This window comes from Arvicola amphibius, chromosome X (assembly GCF_903992535.2).
Source record: "Arvicola amphibius chromosome X, mArvAmp1.2, whole genome shotgun sequence".
In the NCBI taxonomy this organism is placed as follows: Eukaryota; Metazoa; Chordata; class Mammalia; order Rodentia; family Cricetidae; genus Arvicola; species Arvicola amphibius.
The window spans coordinates 55,518,768-55,539,696 of NC_052065.1; the positions used below are offsets into that span (position 1 = coordinate 55,518,768).

Sequence of the window (20,929 nt, forward strand, 5' to 3'; positions counted from 1 at the left end):
GAGCCAACCCTGTTGGTGGTGGTATAGGTGAGCTCCCCCACCCGAAGTTAAGAACATGGGAGAGATATCTCCACTACTCTCTGTCATGGAGCAGTGTGAGTGAGGTAGAGATGCCTACCTTTACCCTTTGCCCCTCACCACCTACCGTAGATGAGGGAGCTATCCCTCCCCATCACCAGCTGCAACACTAAGGAAAGTGGGCTCTGATGCTCACCTGAGCAGGGCAGTAGAGCAGACCCTGTTTGCAGAGGCACTGGTGAGCTGGCCCCGAGGGTGGAAGATGCCCTTCGTCTGCCATGAGGTACTGAGGGTGAGGGAAAGATGCCCTCCTGCTTGCCCCTGCTACCGGTGCTGGGTGAGGGAGATGACCCTCCCCCAGTTGCCGGTGGCAGCACTCCGGGGAAAATAGACCCTGCACCCAACCTGGGCAGCATAGTAGAGCTGACCCTATTGACAGGGAGGCAGGTGAACGGCCCGAGAACGTGAGCATGGGGGATCTGAACCTGCCCATCATCTACCATATGGGGAGACATGCCCCCCACACCCTGCTCCCTGTAGCAGGTGAGAGATCTGGCCCTGAGGTCATAAAAGTGGGAGAATTCTCCCTGCCCCTCACCGGCTGCAGCACTTGGCAGAGTGCCCTCTACACCTCGTCTGGGCAGCACTATAGAGCTGGTACTGAAGGTGTAAGTGTGGGCGCGCCGACCCTTATGGCATGGGAGTAGGAGAAATGGCCCTGGCTCCTGCTCATCATTGGAAGGAATGAACTAGCCAGGGCAATGCTAGAGAGCTCACCCTGGTGGTGAAAACAAGGGAGACCTGGAGGGGTTGAGCAACCATACCACTACCCAGGCCCAGAATAAGGGTTATGAGTTGGGCCCAGCCCAGCATCCACCCCAGCTATGATCTGCTGGAGCACATAAAGGGGTTGGTCTTGCAGACCCAAAGCTGCAGGATTGCCATGACACAGGGCAACAACAGGATATCCAAGAGGAGTCCCAGTGAGGGCCCAGCATCAATTGTGTAGCAGAAACCAGAGACATAGAATCTGACCAGTGACTCTTTGTGATGAACACTTACAGATAAAGATACATAGATAAAAGGGTTTACTGCTAGACTCACTGTGTCACATTGCAACTTCTGTAACAAGATTTTTCCTTTTCTCCTTTTTTCTTCTTTCTCTTAAATTTTATATTTTGAGGCTTAGGTTGCAAAGGTAGAGGCCAAATATAAAGGGATGGGAAATGAAAGGGATTGACATGCATAAATTGAAAGACAAAAAGAATAAATAAAAAGAGAGTTTAATAAAATAAAAAATAACGTTTGTTTGTTTTTGTTTTTTGAGACAAGGTTTCTCTGTGTAGCTCTGACTGTCCTGGAACTCACTCTGTAGACCAGGCTGGCCTCCAACTCACAGAGATCCTCCTGCCTCTACCTCCAAAGTGCTGGGATTAAAGGCATGCACCACCAACAACCAACTAAAATTTTCAAATCATATAACTAAATAATATTTGTGCCTAGAATATAATTATAATTCTTATAACTCAAATCTTTAAAAGTACAACATAAAATAAGCTCAGCCTTTACGCAGACACTTCTGAAAAAGGACAAGTGACCAACAAGCACGTGAATGTGCTCAGTCAAAATCCAAATTCAAATTAGAAGAAAATATTCCATTATACGCAGTGGGGTAGCTATATGCTTTTCTTAAATATCGATAAACAACTGTCACGGAAGATGTAAAGAACTAGGATTCCATACACTGTTGTTGAGAGTCTAAAATAGTACAACATTTATAGAAAGTGATTTATTGGTTCTTTAAAATATGAAACATATTGTATTGTCCTATAATATAACAATTCTTCCTAAACATAGACTCCTAAACATAAGAGTTTAAAGGATCTGTTAAGTTTAAAGTTTAAAGGATCTGATAAGAGGTGAAAGCACATGTTCACACACAACCTGGCACATAAATATTCCTAGCGGCATATTCATAATAATAGGCAATAAAAAACCAAATGTCCATCAACTTATAAACAATGTTGATAAACACAGCTTGATATGTCTGTACAACAAAGCATTATTCATAGGAATAAAACATATAATGTATGCTATAATGTATAATAAGTCTTTAAAATATACTTAAGTGAGGTAGCTAGACATGGAAGGACAATAATTTGACTTCATTTATGTGATATTCAAAATAAACAATCCACAGAGACAAAAAGTAGGTTTAGCATTTGCCATTTGCTAGGAGGAGGAGACAGTTTCTATGTAATCTGTAATGAAAATGACTAGGAATTATGTAGTAGAACCTTGTAATATATTAAAAAGCAGGAAGTTGTATAATTGAAAATGGTAAATTTTATGTTATATGAATTATGCTTCAGCTTTTTGGAGAAAGGTGACCTTCATTTTTTTAAGATAAATACTCAAATATCCTCTTAGTCCAAATGATTTATTTCATTCAACTTTTCACCCCTATTTCATATTCAATGTGTTTGCACATATATATGTACTTAATATATTAAATTAATATTTTATTAAACATGTGCACAGAAATATTTATCCAGTAAGACTGGAGTGACAACAAAGTGACTTGTGATTCTTTCCTTGTCCTCTCTCTACTATCTGTATAATATGTGAGCCTGTTTCCATTGTCCTAATTCCTCAGAAAATAACCTAGAAGAGAGTTAGTGAAGGCATACAGGAAAAAGAAAAGCAACGAGCTTGGCATTAATAATAATCTAACATTAGCTCACTGTGCCCTGAATAAATGATGCTGGCTACGTTTCTGTTGGGTGTAAGGTTGTCACACTGCTGGGTGTGCAGCTGCCTCTGGCCACCATTTGTGGCTGTTGGTCTTCTCAACTTGCAGAAATGCCTGTGGCATGAAGCATGGTCTCTATCTAGGATGGGTAGAACTTGGAGGATGACGAGTCTAAATTAAGAACTCAGGACTTTAGGTTATTTGTTTTGCCTGGGCAGTACAGAAGTCCTGAGATTTAAAAAGGGTGATGAAGATAGCAGCTGCCCCATTCCCTGTCCATTCCTCTCATGTAAGCCCAGTCACCACCCATGTGCTCAGGGCTGTCAAAAATCGGAGCAGTGGTTCAGCTTGGCCTTGAGAATAGTTCTTTCCTTGGAAATCAAACTTCTAGTCTGGATAGTGCCCTCATCAATTCCAGATGTTTGGTTTGCAGGTCAGATGTTGTTGTAAATGATTAGACAGTGCCTCCCAGAGTTCTCTTTTCTGGTCTGGCCCAGATCCATTTCTAGCTGAACTTCCTCTTGTCAGATCTCTGTGTTATCAAGGATCTTACCTTCTTCCTGCTCACCATTTGTCATTTTTTATTTCTTATTTTACTTAGAGTAAATGGTCCCAGGGGCAGCTCTGCCAAAGGTAACAGTGATACTCAGTGCTGAGTCAAGCTGCACAGTCATCATGAGAAGGTTGATTAGTTTAAATACTTCAGACCAGCGGTCCTCATTCTTAGCTATATTTCTGAGGCTTCAAAATATATGGATACCTGGGTACTACTCTTGAGGTTCTGATATAATCAGTCCAAGTAGGAACCGAGCTTCTGGAACATACATAGTTTACCTGTTGATTCTCAGATACAGCAACTCTAAAGAATGGTGTGGTTATAAAGGTTCCTTTAACTTTGACTTTCTGTATTGCTTGAATATAAAGCATAATCAGTAAAAGAGAATTCCCATAGTCAGAGGTAATCTATCCATTTTTTTCTTTTGGGGGGAGAATGAGAGAGAAAGGAGAAGAATATAGAACAGATCCTTTAAAACATGTTAGATGACATTATTTTCAACTCTTTCAATAGTATTTCCTTTTACTTGCAAAAATACTGAAATCCTTTTAATGGCCGGTGATATCTTATAGAATCTGGCTACCTAAACTTCCTCTGTTATCTCTAGCAAAGGGGTCTACAATTCTCCTTACTGTATCCACTGCAGCCACAGTGGTCACATTGCTATTCGTCAAATTAAGCAGGGATATTTTCAGTGAAAGGCCTTCATACTTTCTCAAGCCAAGAATCTTCTCCTGAATATACACATTTTACTGGATCTTTCCAATTTTTCAGGTCTTTATTAATATATCATCCCTTAATAGGGTTTCTTTGGCCACTATTTTAAAATCAGAATTCCCCTAATCCTCCTATCCTCCTCCTGTTACATTATTCTCCATAGCATGTATGAATTTCTTAGACATTATGCTTTTCTTATTAACATGTATCCCATTTTTCCTCTAAATAAAGAGAAGTAACTATGATATCGTTGTATCATTATATTTACCACCCCATTCAATATACTTAAAACAGTGCCTGTCACACAGTAGAGACTATATACGTATTTATTACTGACCAAGTGGTAAAAAGATATTCTACAGAATAATAGTAACAACCTTATAGTTTGTAGAGTCCCTTACTTCTATTGATCTGCACAATAACCATAGGAGAGAGCTAAGACAGATTTTACCAAAACAGAATAAATGAGTCTCAGAGAGAAATTACCTAAAGTTACATGGCAAGAAAGAAAGCCAAACTCTGTATATGGGAGCAGGGGCTGCCTCTGACTCTTTGTTTGCTTTTTGGGACCTTATTCCTCATACTGGGATGCCATTCCCAGGCTTAATACATGGGGAGGTGCTTAGTCTTACTGCAACTTGATATGCCATGTTCTATTGATACTCATGGGAGAGCTGCCCTTTTCTGGACTGAGATGAAGGAGGAGAGGTTTGGGGAGTGGAAAAGGAAGTGGGGGAGGAGCTTGAAGGGAAGGATGTAAGATAAATAGATGAATAAATTTACTTTAAAAAAATAAAAAGGAAAAAAAGGGAAAAAATAAAAAATAAAAAGAAAGAAAACCAAGAATCAAAGGCAGTTTAGAATCCAAAAGTGTATCATGCTTCCCAAAGCAGGGTTCTACTAAAGTGTGAGTGCATAACCTTACTGATCTTTTTTCTTTTTGAGATATTTTCAGTGAACAGAAAAAAAAATCTTTTCTGAACATTAAATTGATTTTTCTTTAAATAATCCTTATAAAAGGGTTACTGGGGAAGTTTTGTGAAATGCCTACACCCATGGCTAAATCAAAACATCTGGCAGTTAAGAATCATTTTACTAGGTAAATAGTGGGATAGACTTAGATGGATAAAGAAGGATGCCACAAACAAAATGTTAAGTGACACACATATTTAACGCTAGAAAGGGAATAGCAGCCACCAACACACAAGGGAAACCAAGAAGAAAAGTTGATTCTGGGAACACTAATGCATAATAAAACGTTAATAACTAAGGAGTGAGAATTAGTGCCAGATATTGGTACAGGGATGGACAAAGGGGTTAAAATATGCAATTTTGATATTGATTTGTGTAAAAGTAAATTGCAAGTTAGCAAAATAGCTTAGTGGGTAGGTAATTGTGCTTGTCACGAAAGCTTGATAAACTGGATTTGAGCCTTAGAAGCCATATTTTAAAAGTAAATTATCTTGTTATGCTTAAATTTGCTAAACCATATGCCTGGGATAGAAATAATTAAGAGACAAAGGTGTTTATTATAGTTGTTAATTGGCTCCTTTTTCTATTTTCCTAGTGGCTTAAGAATTTCTTCTGTGCATGATAACAGCTTCGGGAAAATAAAAAGAAGCTGTAAACAATTAGAGTGACTCACGTGTTTACTTTGTCCTTTATTCCAGTGCACAAAGCGGGAGGTTATATCTCATTCGAAGTGGGCCCAATCATAGAGTTTGTTTTCAAGGCAGATGTCACTGTAGAAGTAGAATTAAGTCAGTAAACTGGGCCACGTCTACTCATCCAAAGGCAAACAGTAATCATATGAGTTAAATTTCAGAATGTGTGCCTGCACACACAGCTACCTCAGAAAAAGATAAACTTCTTAAAAACACAAATACAACTTCGAAGACAGTAAATTGAGCAGAAGAAAAGGTCAAACCCACCAAACTATGTATACATACACATATATGCATATATATATATATATATATATATATATATATATGAGAGATGATTAACAAAGGAATGAAATTAATTAAAGTAAATCAATTCTAGGTTGATTTTAAAGGGAACATACCCTTTTGATTTCTGCTGAAACAGTCATGCCTAGTAGAAGCAAAGTCCAGAAACTGCTCTGGAATTTGTTCAAGGGAAAGAATGAGACAATGTATGTGAAAGCGCTCTGGAAACTCCAGATTGGGCTTCACATGGGAAGAGCTGTTAGGACTATTGTTACTGTCCCACCCAGCACAGAGGAGCAAAGGACATTGGTGACAAGCCACAGGTCATAGCAATGTTGAGCCAATATTTTAGTCTGATTTGCTTTCCTGTCACCCAAGCCTAAGTGAGTCACTGATTTGTGTATCGACCACCATAAGACAGCATGAAATTTCGCTATGAACAATAATTAATTGCCCACCAGAAGAGTGCTTGAAGTGGAGATTCATTAGCTTCCCAAGGAAATTTGGCAGAGTATCCCAGAAAGAAATCAAGATCATGATATGATTTCTTTATGTGCGTGGCTGGAAACTGTGTGATTTGGAAAGTCTGTTCTAATTTCTGGTTTCCCTTACTACTTTTGGCTCTGTTCAGATTACTAAGCAATCTAGACCAACTGTACCACCCTGAATCCCTCAGTCCTTTTTACCCAAAAGTAATCAAATATGACATTTCTTCCTTAGAAGGCCAGGGAATGAAATATCCTACAGAAACTGTGGGATAAAACAGGAGGCACATGTAATACAACCCAAGGCAAAACCTCCACAATGAGACTCCACAAATCAGCCCAGAGGTTGAGGCTCATTCGGAGAGGAGATACTGTTGCCAAAGTGTTCCACCCTCCATTTAAAAGCCACGCCCATGAAATGGGAAGGGTAATTGAAGGTGAACATAAATAAGACTGATCTACATTTACAAAAATGTCACAATGAAACTTAATGTATTGTATGCTAACTAAAAAATTTTTAAAGAAGAAATTTATGTGAAAAATGCTCAAAAAGAGGAAAAACGTATAGGACATGAAAGGGTTAGTATTATAAAAAAATATGTGGTTAAAAATAAACCTATTACCTCACATATAATTATGCTTTTGTGAAATAATTTACAGAAATAATTTTAGATTTTGAAAATCTCACACAAAAGGTCATCTTATCTTCTTGTTTTTATTGATCAGAGAAAAATATCATCCATCTCTTTTTGAACTCCTTTAGTAACAGGCAGCTCAGTACTCACAAGACAATATGTTTTCATTATGGTTTATTTTTTTCTTCATTTTGACAACTGATTAAAATTTAAGATACAACTAATTGGGACTATGTAGGCATGAAATGCCACAGAAATCTATCAAGATAACCTCAACCTTTATGATCCCAGTCGGAAAACTGGAGCTACAGGGGAAAAATACAATTTTCCTCAAATGTACAGTTTGTTAAGACTATAATGTAAGTCTCTTCCCAGGGCTCACTGCCTTGTCTATTTCCCATAAACAAAGAGGCAGGCCACCTTCAGGACTGACTGCCAACTAACTATGTTACCAAGGATCCATCTTCTCTTTTCTTCAAAACATAATATTGGCTTTGTAATCTCTCAACAAGAAAAATACCAAAGGGTATACTGGGTCAGGGAAAGGCAGCTCATGGAAGGGAAATAGTACTGCCCACTTATTTTGGCTTAATCACAATAGTGACTAACAACCTCCTGGAAATAATGACATTTTATTGTTTGATTCCATCATAATATTACATGGAAACCACTTTACTTTTTAGATGGGTTGCTATTTCCTTTTTTATATCTTATTCATTTTTATATACCAAGCAGAGTTTCCCTTCACTCCTTTCCTCTCCCCTTCCTCCCCCAACCCACCCTCATCCATTCCTCAGAAAAGATAAGATCTCCCATGGGGAGTCAACAAAGCCTGGCCCATTCAGTATAGGCAGGACCAAGCCCTTCCCTCCTGTATCAAGGCTGATCAAGGTATTCCACCTTAGGGAATGGGCTCCAAAAAGCCAGCTCATGCACCAGGGATAGAACTTGGCCCCACTGCCAGGAGTACCATGAACAGACCAGGCTACACAGCTGTTGCCCATATGCAGAGGGCCTGGTTAGGTCCCATGTGGAATCTCCAGCTGTAGGTCTAGAATCCTTAAGCTCCAGTTCAGATTAACTGTCTCTGTGGGTTTCTCTGTCATGATCTTGACCCTCTCCACTTGATCATATAATCCCTCCCCCCTTCTCTTCAACTGGACTCCAGTTGCTTGGCCTGGTACTTGGCTGTGGATCTCTACATCTGCTTCCATCAGTTACTGGATGAAGTTTCTATGATGGCAGGTAAGGTAGTCACCAATCTGATTACAAAAGAAGGCCAGTTTAGGCATCTTCTCCACTATTGCTAGGGGTCTTGCTTGTGGTTTCCTGGGAATTTTCCTAGCATCAGGTTTCTCCGCAGCCCCATAATGGCTCCCTCTATGGAGATATCTCTTTACTTGAATTTCCACCCCATCCCTCCCCAAACTGGACCATCCTGTTCCCTCATGTTCTCATCCCTTATTACATTCCACTTACCACCTCTCGCCCCCAGTTTACCCAAGAGACCTCATCTATTTCCCCTTCCCAGAGTGATCCATGTGTCCCTCTTAGGGTCCTGCTTGTAACCTAGCTTCTCTGGAGCTGTGGATTGTGTTCTAGTTATCCTTTGCTTTACATCTAATGTCCACTTATGAGTGAGTACACACTGTGTTTGTCTTTCTTGGTCTGGGTTACCTCACTCAGAATGATTTTTTTCCTAGTTCCATCCATTTGCCTAAAAACTTTATGATGTCACTGTTTTTACAGCTGAGTAATACTGCATTTTGTATATTACCACACTTTATCCATTCTTCAGTCAGGAGCACCTAGGTTGTTGTTAGGGATACATATAGAATAACTGCAAATCCTTCAGAATGGATAGTCGCTCACTAAAAACTCAGCTGATAATTGTTTTACACACTAGGAATTCTGTTAGGCTTTGTCACAAAAGAGAAAACCACCAAACCAGAATGAAGAAGGCCAATCATTTGCAAGAGAGTATGTCTAGAGGAACACTGAAAAATATATAGTTAATGCTAATCTAAAACAGACTACAGCCATCTTCACATCTCTCATATGTCTCTAATAATAATGGTCCATCTCATATATAAAATGATGATAAAACTGACCAGTTCTCTTCCCATTCAGCACCTTAGGGGAGAATATATGGGTGAAGCCAGTCCTCTAAAGAAAACAGAGAAAAAAAAAATAGCTGCTGCTTCAAAAGCTTCAGCTCTCAATAATGACGTATGCCTTACTCCCTGCATAAGGCACTCAAGTGGAGCAGATCACGAAGACATCTAACTAAAGGAAGGCTATGTGGCCTGCCTTAGGTTTCTAGGCCCCTGGTTCCTCTTCCTGAAAAATTTCAAAGACAATGTAGCTGACACAAGGCAGTTGAATAGCTATTTTCCTCTCTTCCTCTCTGGTGCCAGAATTAATCTATCTAGCCAACATCTTATATGCAAGCAGCTGTAAAAAAAAAAAAAAAAAAGGAAAAACGTGAATTAGAAGAAAACTGGCTTGCAGTTATGGCTCAGACACACACAGACCAAATGATCCCCAGCATGTTTCATTTTCTCTAAGCATATTCTAGTGAAGAAATGATGCAATTAAGGAACTGAAAGGAATGATACACTATAAAGAACTGTGTCACATTCTTCCATCATGTTTCTTTTGCAGTTATTGACATCGCTCTTAAGGTGCTGTATATTGTGTATAATTCTAAACCGCAGACAAATATTTTAATTAATACTATGTCACATGAGAAATGGAAGAAACCCAGCTGATTTCCCAGGGGATGGCAGATGGAGGGAAATTTGGTCTCTGGTCTTCAGAGCTCCTACCTTTCAGAAGAGAGAAAGGGGGTGTTAGGTAAGTAGCCCCAGAAAGCACCCTTTGAACAACTGAATACACGTCAGAGGCATAAGATAATGCAGCTGAACCAGAGGAAAAACTTTCAGCTGTCAAGGATTTCCCCACAGCCAGATAATGGGATCTTTTAGAGAACAGCAAAGACTTTTCCTCTAGAAGTGTTGTCAGAGATGAGATGGATGTTTAAAGGTGAAGTCAAATGTTAGAAAAGAAACATATGACTCGCAAAAGCCTACTATTCTTCAAACATTGGGATAGATCCTTTAGAAGATTATCATTTTTAATTCTTCCAACCAGTGGGAACTATTTCTCATTTTTCAGGAAAATGGAAACATAGGGAAGTTTGGATTTTCTCACTGGGTTTCCTCATGATTCTATCGTGAATGGAAGAAACATCTCTTTACTGCATAAAACCAGTTAGTCTGATTCATCATGGAAATATTGAATATACAATGAATGCATTTAAGATTCCAAACAACAGGTTCTAAATTGTACTCTCTAGAAAGGTAGGACGAAAATGTGTACTGTTTCAAAGTATAAGTTAACCCCAAGAGATAAACTCCATCCTTCCCTTTTCAAATCTCATGTAATTCATCATTTCAAATCTCTAAAGGGATTTCAAAGTTTGTGTTACTTGATACATGCATTGCCTTCTTTCTGTTCTCTCAGCCACCACATCAATTTTCATTTGTTCACTTTTGTGTGCTCTTATTCTTGCCCAGCTGATTCACATTTGCCTAATTGTTCTTCCTAAAGTGCAGATCTGACTTTTTCTTCAGTTCAGAAACTCACCGTGGCGGTACAATGCTCTGCCAAGTACACAGAAACTCAAGTATTTAAAGTCTCAGGTGGTTTCCCACCTATCTAACTGGTACTCTCTCCCAATTGTACTAAAGCATCCAATTTGACTATTGTTCCTTTCACATGTTCTGGGTTCCTTGCCATCAAGCAGTTGTTCATGTTTTCTCTACTTCAAATGCCTCCTCTCCTTTTTCCACCTGTTGAAACCCTATCTGTGCTACATAATCTACCTTCAATAATAATGATTAACATTTATTGAGTGCTTATTTTGAACCATGCTAAGCATGTACAAGCATTTTACATGGATTAATTCAGTTCATCACAATAACTCAATGATGTTGGTGCTGTTAACTCAACTTTTACTTGGAGTAAAATGAATCTCAGGTCCCTTTTATGCCTTTCGATCAAGGTCACACAGTTGCTATTTGGTGGAATGAGATCTGAATATAAAGAGTTTTGCTCTCTAGCACCCAAAGGTGCTAGGACTGAAAAGTAGTCAGCTGGGCATAATAAACACATACCTGTGCTTATAGCATTTAGGAGCTTGAAGCAGGAGGATCAGGAACTAAAGAGCCACCTTGCTACACAGAATTTCATTTAGTCCAGCCTTATCTACCTGGGACACTATCAGGTCCTAAAGATACCCAGAACAAGTCCCACTCAAAACAAAACACTAAAAAAGTGAGGGGGGGCACAGCTTTTCTGTTTTTCTCTGGCTTTAGTGGATGTGGTCCTTACTTGACTACTTGAGAGCATTTTGACTGAACTTTTAAAATTCACCTTGTACAGTATTATTTGTGTTCCTCCACTCAGGATGAGTCTGTTAAGTCCTAGGGGATGCAGCTCTCTATCGTAGACAGCTTAGTGCTTCAAACTTGGTGATAGAGGGTAGATATTCAGTACGCATTTTATATTTATTAAATGTGAAGGGGACAGGACAGTTACCTAAACAGTTCCACAATTTACTACCTTCCATTGCCCTACATGATATTGGCCATCACCGCCAAAACCTGTCAAAATGAGATCCTCCAGCCTGTTTTCCCAGCTTAGTCTCTGGCAGGTCTCTTCTCCTCCCTGCACCCCGCCAGTTCTTGCAGCTGTCTGGGTCTTGGCCAGTGTTTGGGGTGAGGCCGGATCAAAATATCACTGTCCTGGGCTCGGCTTCCAGCAGCAAGTGATCAAATGAAACTCAGTCACTGGTGACAAGGCTGGATTGAAAGCCCCCATACACAGTGCCAAATTGCTCTTTACACAGGCCCGGACTTGCCCAAGCACCACGTGGGTGGGCTAAGTAGTTCAGCTTTCTGCAGGATGCTCTGAATATCCAATCCATTCCCTCCTCCTCTCTCTTCCTCATCTCTGGATCCCAGATGTACAATGTTGTTGGACAAGTCCGGGCATATTCCCAGCGGCCATCTGGCTTCAGTTCGAACCCGCACAGTCAGGAACTGACTAGTCAAGGCTGTAGGGATAACAGCCTAACTTTCTGACATCTCAGAGAGTGCTGTCAGGGCTCAAACGATGAAATGACTGATTAGAGAATACTTTTCCCCAAGTCAGGCTGACTTTGTAGCACCCTTAAAGGGACATCTGATGTGGTCCTCTATTTCCGTCCCTAGTTAGTTACCAAATGAAAGAGTGTTCCCACACTTAACCTGTAAAGATCAATGGATGGATCATACAGAGACTCCCTGAGCAAACACATTAGAGTACAGAACAGACACCCTGCCCAATAGCCGCCCCTCAGCACCCAGCCTGCATACCGCTCTCACAATAGGCGAAATCCGTTGCAACCAGTGTTCTGCTGGATTCATTTCACTTTCACGTGTGGCAACAACAGATCAAATCCATCCTCTCTATCATGTTATGCCGATACCCCTCCTCTCCCCTGTGAGGCATGCAGGACAACTATTGGACTATTTGATGTGTCTGGGAGTGGTTATGCAAATAAACCCCGCCCCTGAAAGGCCTCTGCGAGTCTGGCTGGTAAACAATGGCCAAGCCACAAGGCAAGAGTTTTTAAAGCTCCAGGAACTGAAGCTGGGGCATGGGGGGGGGGGGCGAGGGGGAGGGCCTTGAGTTGGAGCTAACTGAATCTGTGGGCAGGAAGGGAGGAGGCAGCTAAATGCAGCTCAGTTTTTCAAAGTTCTGTGCATGGCTTAGCAGGCTTGGAGTTCCAGAGAAAACCAAATGGTGGGATAGTTAGGATTCTCAGACACAAGAAAAAGGCACTTCCCAGCTCTGGCTTTGCAGTTTTATATTAGTACTCTCAGAAGATTAAGATTTTTACCAGGAAACCTGAAGCTGGGGAAAGACCACAAAAAAAAAAAGAAGAAAAACCAGATTCTAACACTTCACTCTGTTTTTAAGACATCCTGTTACTTCTGATGGGTCTCTGGGTCTCACTACACATACATATATGGTACAAACACACACACACACACACACACACACACACACACACATCATATACATAGTATCTCTAAGGGCTCTTCCAAAAATGATACTTTCTGAGAGTCTTGTGATTTCACAGGCCACACTATAGTGGGTGTCCTAGAACGCATTATAGATAGGAAGAAGTGGAGGCTTGAGCCATGGTATAGAGGAGGGCATATGTCTTGACCAAATTGAGATACTTCACCTGGCCTGGGTAGAGGCCAAAAACAGGAATTCATAATCAAGTGTCAGAGGCTGAAAATCATTTGTAGGAAATGATCAGAATTGGATTAGAATAATGACTAGAGTTTAGTTGCATACAAGTGTATACTGGACATAAAAAATAAATACATACACTTTTGGAGCAAGCTGACATCATCTCTGAAATTAAAGTGAAAATTATTACTCTCCACAGCTACTTTTGTCTCTAATAAAGAGGAGGGACCAATAGAGGAATAATCTGCCTTTTCTTCCAAAAAGGGCGACTTTTTCTAAAAGAGGGGCCCTCTGATTTTCTCCATCTTCTTCAAATCATAGTGCCTGAACTAGTTGAGTTTTGAGACCTTATTGTAATAAAAGGAATGTTGATCTGGGCATTAGGACCCTTGCCCAAGCAACTTCATGTGTAAAATCATATTATCTTTCTCAGTCTTGCTTTTGGCATTTAAAACTTGAACAGATTCTTGTTCTTGAAGGCCTTGAAATTCTACAGTGGGTCTTCCCACATGCTTGTGTGCACATGCAGTTACATACGCTTTCTGACAACACATAGATTCTGCATTAGAAGCACTGCTATGAGGCCGAGACTGGCTTTCTATAGACATTCCCATTTGATGCAGTTGCTTCTGGATTATAGACAATAAATAGCAAAGGTCTAGACGGTGGACAGAAGCAACATTAACGACTCGTCTTTGCTTTAGCCAGCATTCCATAACAATAACCATCAGTTTTTGAAGAAAACAGGCTTGTTTGGGCTCATAGTTTTGGAGATTTAAGCCCACAGTTGGCTGTCCTTGTTATTTTTTGCTCTGTGACAACTTAGCTTATCCAAGTGTCACAAAACTGTTTACATGATGGCCAGAATTCACAAGAGAGACTTATCAAATAGTCTGGGTCTCACTTTCTTCTTCAAGGACATATCCCTAGCTACCAAAATATCTCCCGCTAGACCTCACTTCTTAAAAGCTTTAGCATTTTCTACAAGTACAATGGGACATTGTCCAAGCCATAGACAAATAGATACTTGCTAGACATTTCAGATGTAAGCTAAAGCAATCTGTAATCTTGTAAATTGTGTTGTTTTGCCCCTAACAATTACATTTTGCAGTCAAAGTGAACCCTAGTACTCAACGATCATGTCTGAAAGGCACTTGAAAGAAAAGTTGCGGAAAAACTTCAGAGTGCACAAGTTATTCTTCTATTACTTAGAAAATGTCTCTAAGCAACTCTGCCTCCGTCTGTAACTTGGCCAATAATAGAATAATTTGTTGATCTTCACTGAGAAATCGGTAGGGATTCTTTCACACATTATAATTGATTAGATTAATATATTTAACCTATGGGACCAAAAATAATGCAATAATCCCTGTGTCTATTTCTTTAGATGTCACATATAATTCACTAGCACTTTCTGCCTCTAAAATACGTTCTAAATTCCACAATTCAGCATCTTTACTTCAACAGTTCTGGTAGCCAGTCATGTTTTCTCCTTGTTTTTGTAATTCCCTCACCCGAGTCAATTCTCAGCTTAGTAAACAGAGTAACCCTTTAAAATATTAATAAATCTAAATATTTTCAAGCCATGTTATGGATTATCTTATTAATAGTAAAAACAAAATGTGTTAATTATGATTTTCAATAGCTTATAAAATACTCTACTCCATCTGACTGCCACCAACCTGTCTTATGTATTTGATCTCATCTCCTACGAATCTCCTTCCTTACTATGGTCAGTATCTTTGGCTTACTTCTCCTAAAATCTGACATGTTAAAGACTGGTCTTTGGATTTGTGCTTTCACAGCTTAGAAATTTCTCCACCAGCCATCACCATGGTTCTATTCCCAGCCATTATTATGACTTCATCCATCACCTGCTCTAGCTCTCCATTCAAATGTTTTCAGAAGGAATTTTCAAGAATATCCTAATATAAAGAACTGCCCCTGCTGCGGGAGCTGCTTCCACTCCTTCAGCCAATAGACTTTAAGATACCAGTTTACTTGGGTGTGGTCTGGTTTGCTTTAAAAAACAGCGGCAGCCATGTCCTTGCTCTCTTTCTTCCAGCTCAGCTTCTGGCTCCTAGACTCCTTTCCTGATTGCACAGAAGCTGCTGTCTGGGACGGTGATCTGTAAGTTTTTTCCCTTTAATAAATAACCATTCTATTAATCATAATTCCAAACTGGTGTGGGATCATTTGTGACTGATGCCTTCATGCTCCTGCATTTTAGATTCCAATGGATAAATGAGCTTTTCCCCAGCACTAGCTCCAAGTACCTGAGATACAGGGTGGCACTAGGCTAGAGTAAGGCTCTCAATTCTTTCCTCCATATGGCATCTATTCCTTTCTAATGGCAGTGAAAACTGAGTTGGGTCACTTTACTTCTTGGGGCTCCCCCAAATCCTTTTACCTTGGGCAGAAGTTACTTAAAGAGACCGAAGAGTATAACTTTAGTTGAAGTGTTGCTAGAACATGCCTGACATACCTAACTGGAGGATAGACAAGTCTAGCCTCCTTTAAGCATATCTATGGTTGCAGAAGGGTTCCTTTCGGGTCACAGAGAGAGAGAGAGATGGGGCTCTCTACTGCCAGGCCTCAGATATTTCACAGACTACTTAGGAATACTGGCCTTGGTGAGTTCTCAAAGAAGCCAGGATAGCATAGAATTCAAGGATAAAATACAGACGCAGTGACTCATTATAATAGAAAATACTGTCTACTCAGTTAGACTAAGGCTTTTCCAATCTGTAGATACTGATAAGTGAAAATGAAAGCAAAAGTTGATGAATCACAGGATGGTGAGAGCTATAGAGCTAACTCTTTGGATTTTACTATGACTAGCATCACCCCTAATTGCACAGTCAGTTTCTTAGGTCTGTTAATCACCATGTTCAACTGAGTCTGAGCTTAGTTAATTAGTGTTCTTTCTCATCCTGAATCATGTTTCTTTTCATTTGCCAAAATGACTATTTCAAGTTCATTCATATTAGTCAAGACTCTAAAATGCCTAATTATTTCATTTTTTATAAAGAATATAAAAAAAAACCCAGTGACCTAGCCGGGCGATGGTGGCGCACGCCTTTAATCCCAGCACTCGGGAGGCAGAGGCAGGCGGATCTCTGTGAGTTCGAGACCAGCCTGGTCTACAAGAGCTAGTTCCAGGACAGGCTCTAAAGCCACAGAGAAACCCTGTCTCGAAAAACCAAAAAAAAAAAAAAAAAAAAAAAAAAAACAAAACAAAACAAAAAAAAACAGTGATCTCTACTTCCTTAAGTTTATCCTTCCATCTTATTTAAAAACTAACTTCTTTCTGTCTCAGAAGGATCTATCAGCATTCATTCCTATTGATTCCTATTGTCTGCTGCTTATTACTTTTCATGGGTCTTTGTATCTTTGTAGCCATTTCCCCTCAGACACTTCTGCTGCTTTTCTTCTTTTTAGTTGAAGCAAATTCTGCAAAGGATTTACCATGCCAATTGGTTCTATATGATCTTTTTTGCTTCTTTTTTTTCATTTTTTTATTTAAAAATTTCCATCTCCTCCCTTTCTTCTCCCCCTTCCCTCCCCTCCCCTCCACCCATACCCCCCCTCCCTCTCCAGGCCAAGGAGGCATCAGGGTTCCCTACTCTATGTTAAGCTCAAGGTCCTCCCAACTCCCCCCAAGTCCAGGAAGGTGATCAGCCAAGCTGAGAAGGCTCCCACAGAGCCCGTCCATGCAGAAGAATCAAAGCCCAGCGCCATTGTCCTTGGCTTCTCAGTCAGCCTCCACCGTCGGCCACATTCAGAGAGTCTGGTTTGGTCGCATGTTCCATCAGTCCCATTCCAACTGGAGTTGGTGATCTCCCGTTAGTTCTGTCCACTGGACTGAGCTCCCAAGGTCCTGATGAGGAGCAGGAGGAGGGAGATCATTTTTGCTTCTTTATTTCCTTTTGTTTGTAGTTTTGGGTTTTTAAAAATAGTCTCTTGTTAACAGCCTGAGCAGAACAGGATTATATGATCCTCTAACCATAGCATCTCTAAAGCAGGCTTTAAAGATAAAAGCCACTATATCTGTCTCTACCTCTTCATTTCTGAACTCACTATATTCTTCTTTCCTTAAGGCTACTCATGGATTACTTGCTGTCAAACACAGAGACTCTTTGTTTCTACTTACTTGAGGTCCTTAGAACATCCAGAATTACTGAGTCCCTTTTTCCTGACTTCTACCTAGATTGTGGAAATTATGGGCTCTTGCTTTCAGTACTTCCTCTATACTTTCCCCTGGATTCTTCTTCTCTACTTACAACTCACATGTTGGAATATCCGAGAGTTTCTCCCATTGATCCTCGTAACTGACTCTAACATGTTTAAGTGGAGTGTGAACCTATGTGTCAAGGACCTACAATGTCATTTCACTAATTTCCAGTTGCAAATTAGCACTCAGAGCATAGTTTTGGCCAATTTTATTATATCCATTAGTATGTCATTAATAAACTAATTCTCATATGACTGGGTGGGATGGACAAAGGATAAAAACTTTAAATCATGTTTTCCAGGCCACACAGGGACCACCACACAAGATTTTCAATACCTCCTCAACTAAACAAAAGCAAACAATGGAAATACATAGTAAACAGTACTGATAACTAAAAATTTATTATCACTTCAATAATGCTGTACATTAGGTCCTATGTTAAATGTTCTATACACAAGATTTCATTTTATAATTGAGAAAATTGAGTGACAGAATTGATAGGTAATATTTCATAATAGGTAAAATTTCACAAGTGGCAAGTAACCCAGGACTCTCAAAAATATGTGATCCCTGATTTACTTACTGCCACATTAAAAATATCCCATTCTTTCTTTTCCAAAACGGACCATCCTATGTTATCTGGAGAACTATTCTGTACTTCAAATATTTCCCTAAATTTCCTACTCAGTACTGAATTTTTTGTCTCAAAAATGAACTTTGATCCTTTTGTTGTTGTTGTTGTGAACATCCATGTTGTTGGAGACTGCTTGTTTGTTTCCCAGCTTGTCAGACCAGAAATAATTACTCAGAAACTATACTAATTAAATCACTGCTTGACCAATCACTTAAGCATATTGCTAGTTAGCTTTTATATTTTAAATCAACTCATTCCTGTTATTTTATATTTCACCATGAGGCTCATGGTCTACCTGCAAGGTTTCAGCTAGCAGTGTGACTTTCTTCTCTGGTGGCTCCATGGCTTCTCCCTGACTTTACCTACTCTCCTTATATATCTTTTACAGCCTGACTATATTCTATTAAGCCATTGACCGAAAGCAGCTTCTTTATTCATTAACCAATAAAAGCAGCACATATACAGAAGGACCTCCCACACCATTTCCCCTTTTCTGTTTAAATAAAAAAGAAAGTTTTAACTTTAACATAGTAAAATTACATACAACAAAATGGGTATCAAGCAAGAATTACAGTTACAATATTTGTACTTTATCTTTTATCATAACTAAGGAAAACTGTGATTATAACTATGCTTCAACTCCATCAAAGACCTCATAAGAATATAATATTACCTAAGTAAACAGGGAGTACATTGTAAGCAACTTCCAAAACTCTAGAAATGACAGAGATGTCTCATTGTCTGGATAGTCACCCAAATTTTTCTCTATCTTTGGGGCATTCAGTCTTCAGCCTACAGGCCCATAGTATCCAGCAAACTTTTCCAAGAAACAGGAAATTTCAAAGACAGTTCCACCTATATTGGCAGTTTGTCAATCACTTTCTTCTCTATTCTATGGAGTATCTGGCAGACTCTTATGAAGCAGGCAGGTTCAGCAATCATTTTACTGTGGGTTCTGCAAGTCCAGTCAAGCAGTTCAAGCAAGAGCAGTTCACTGCTCAAAAGACTAACAAACTCCATGAGGAACATCTTCGATGCCCACCATCCTCTTGAAGTAGATTAGTGCTGCTAGGAGCAGATGTGTCTCACTGTCATTAAAAGTCCTAAATTCTTAAAATATTTGAAATGCCATATTCTGAAGCTCTCTGAAAGATTTGAAGAATACCTATCTAATTGAAATATATATCTATGTATCTGGAAAAGCTACCTAACATGATGACAAACGACTATTATAGATGACTCTCCATCAACATATATTTCTTAATTATACATTACATTTTTCAATGAGCTGCACAAACACAATACCTTAATCAAGAGCAGAAATATATATATATATATATATATATATATATATATATAAACAAAATTGATCCTAAATTTATATCAGTAATCCAAGATCCATAAAAATGCAAATTATTGATCTCTATATCATATCCCCCTTTAAATGTAAACAAACATGTATAAACAATCATTTAGGGAATTTAGGCAGAGTTCTCTCCAAACTTTTTCCTGCTTTTTGTTGGGTGAATTTTTAGGGGTGTTCACAGTGACTTTTCAGGTGTTCTTGGTTAATCAAACCATATTAGTCTGGAAGGAATCCACAGGTTCTCTTTTTCTGTGGAAACAAAAGAAAAATCTCTTTTCCAAAGCAACTTATCCTTACCCAAATTTTGAAGTCAAAATACCCTTAAAGTATATATGTTGGTTTAGCTTAGCAGCCCATACAATGAAATATCTCTCTGTACTTCACAGTCAAAAACTTTTTTTAAAATACAATAATATACATAATCCAGTCTCTGTGTTTATTCCATCTTTATGTGGCTTATTTTTTTCTTTACCCCTTTAATCTATGATTGTCTGTACTCTGTCTCTTTAAAGACTTCGTTCTAGTTTTTAAAAAACCATTTACTTCTTTTTATGATTCTCTATACCCCCTTTCTTCTCTCTCCCAAGTCTACCCATATTTTTTAAACACACTGTGACCCATTTAGAGGTCTTTTTCATCTGAATTTGTCTTTATTGTGTATCTGTAATCCTTTTCTGACCAGGATTGCTTGTTAAGATGCAAAGTGGCATGGCTAGAACTAAGGCTGCTTTGTTTTTTATTATGCCCTGTCCAACATAGGGGAGGTCCATTCACTGCCTCTGAGACTGCCAGATAGGAGCCACGCTTACTACCTCAACTCTTGTAAGCAGTTGGCCCATGCTGTCACCAAGTAACCTACCCACAAACCCCATTCAAGTGCTTGGCCTCATGAAAGAGCCAGAGTTCATGTTGGCAGTATGGACCAGGAAGCTGCGGTTTTGAAACTGCACTTTTTTTCTGATACCACCAAATCAGAAAGACCTCTCTTAAAGGAACCACAGTGCTCCTACTGTTGCTTCAAGCAAACAGAGACCATCTGAAAAAAAAGTAGTCTCTCAGTTTTTATGGATATAGTCACCCATGTGGGCACCAATTTGTTGGGGGAGGCTGTTAGTATATTTCCCACCACACTGACTAGAAATAATCACACAGAAATCTGTATTAATTGCAATACTGTTTGGCCAGCCATGCAAGCATATTTTTAGATAACTCTTTCAATTTAAATGAACCCATTCCTAATATTTTATATTTTACCACAAGGCTTGTGGCCTACC

The 20,929-nt window shown here is 39.4% G+C and overlaps 1 protein-coding gene across 1 annotated transcript in view; it reads right to left on the minus strand.

Annotated features, from left to right (window-relative positions):
- The window catches only part of Eda2r (ectodysplasin A2 receptor), a 47,462-nt gene extending 34,844 nt beyond the window's left edge, over positions 1 to 12,618 (minus strand). Inside the window, exons 1-2 of the mRNA XM_038317264.1 lie at positions 12,533 to 12,618; positions 5,689 to 5,785 (exon numbers count right to left, since the gene is read on the minus strand). The gene's annotated coding sequence lies outside the window, so the exon portion shown is untranslated. The remainder of the gene's footprint in view (positions 1 to 5,688; positions 5,786 to 12,532) is intronic.
- Between the last annotated feature and the right edge of the window lie 8,311 nt (positions 12,619 to 20,929).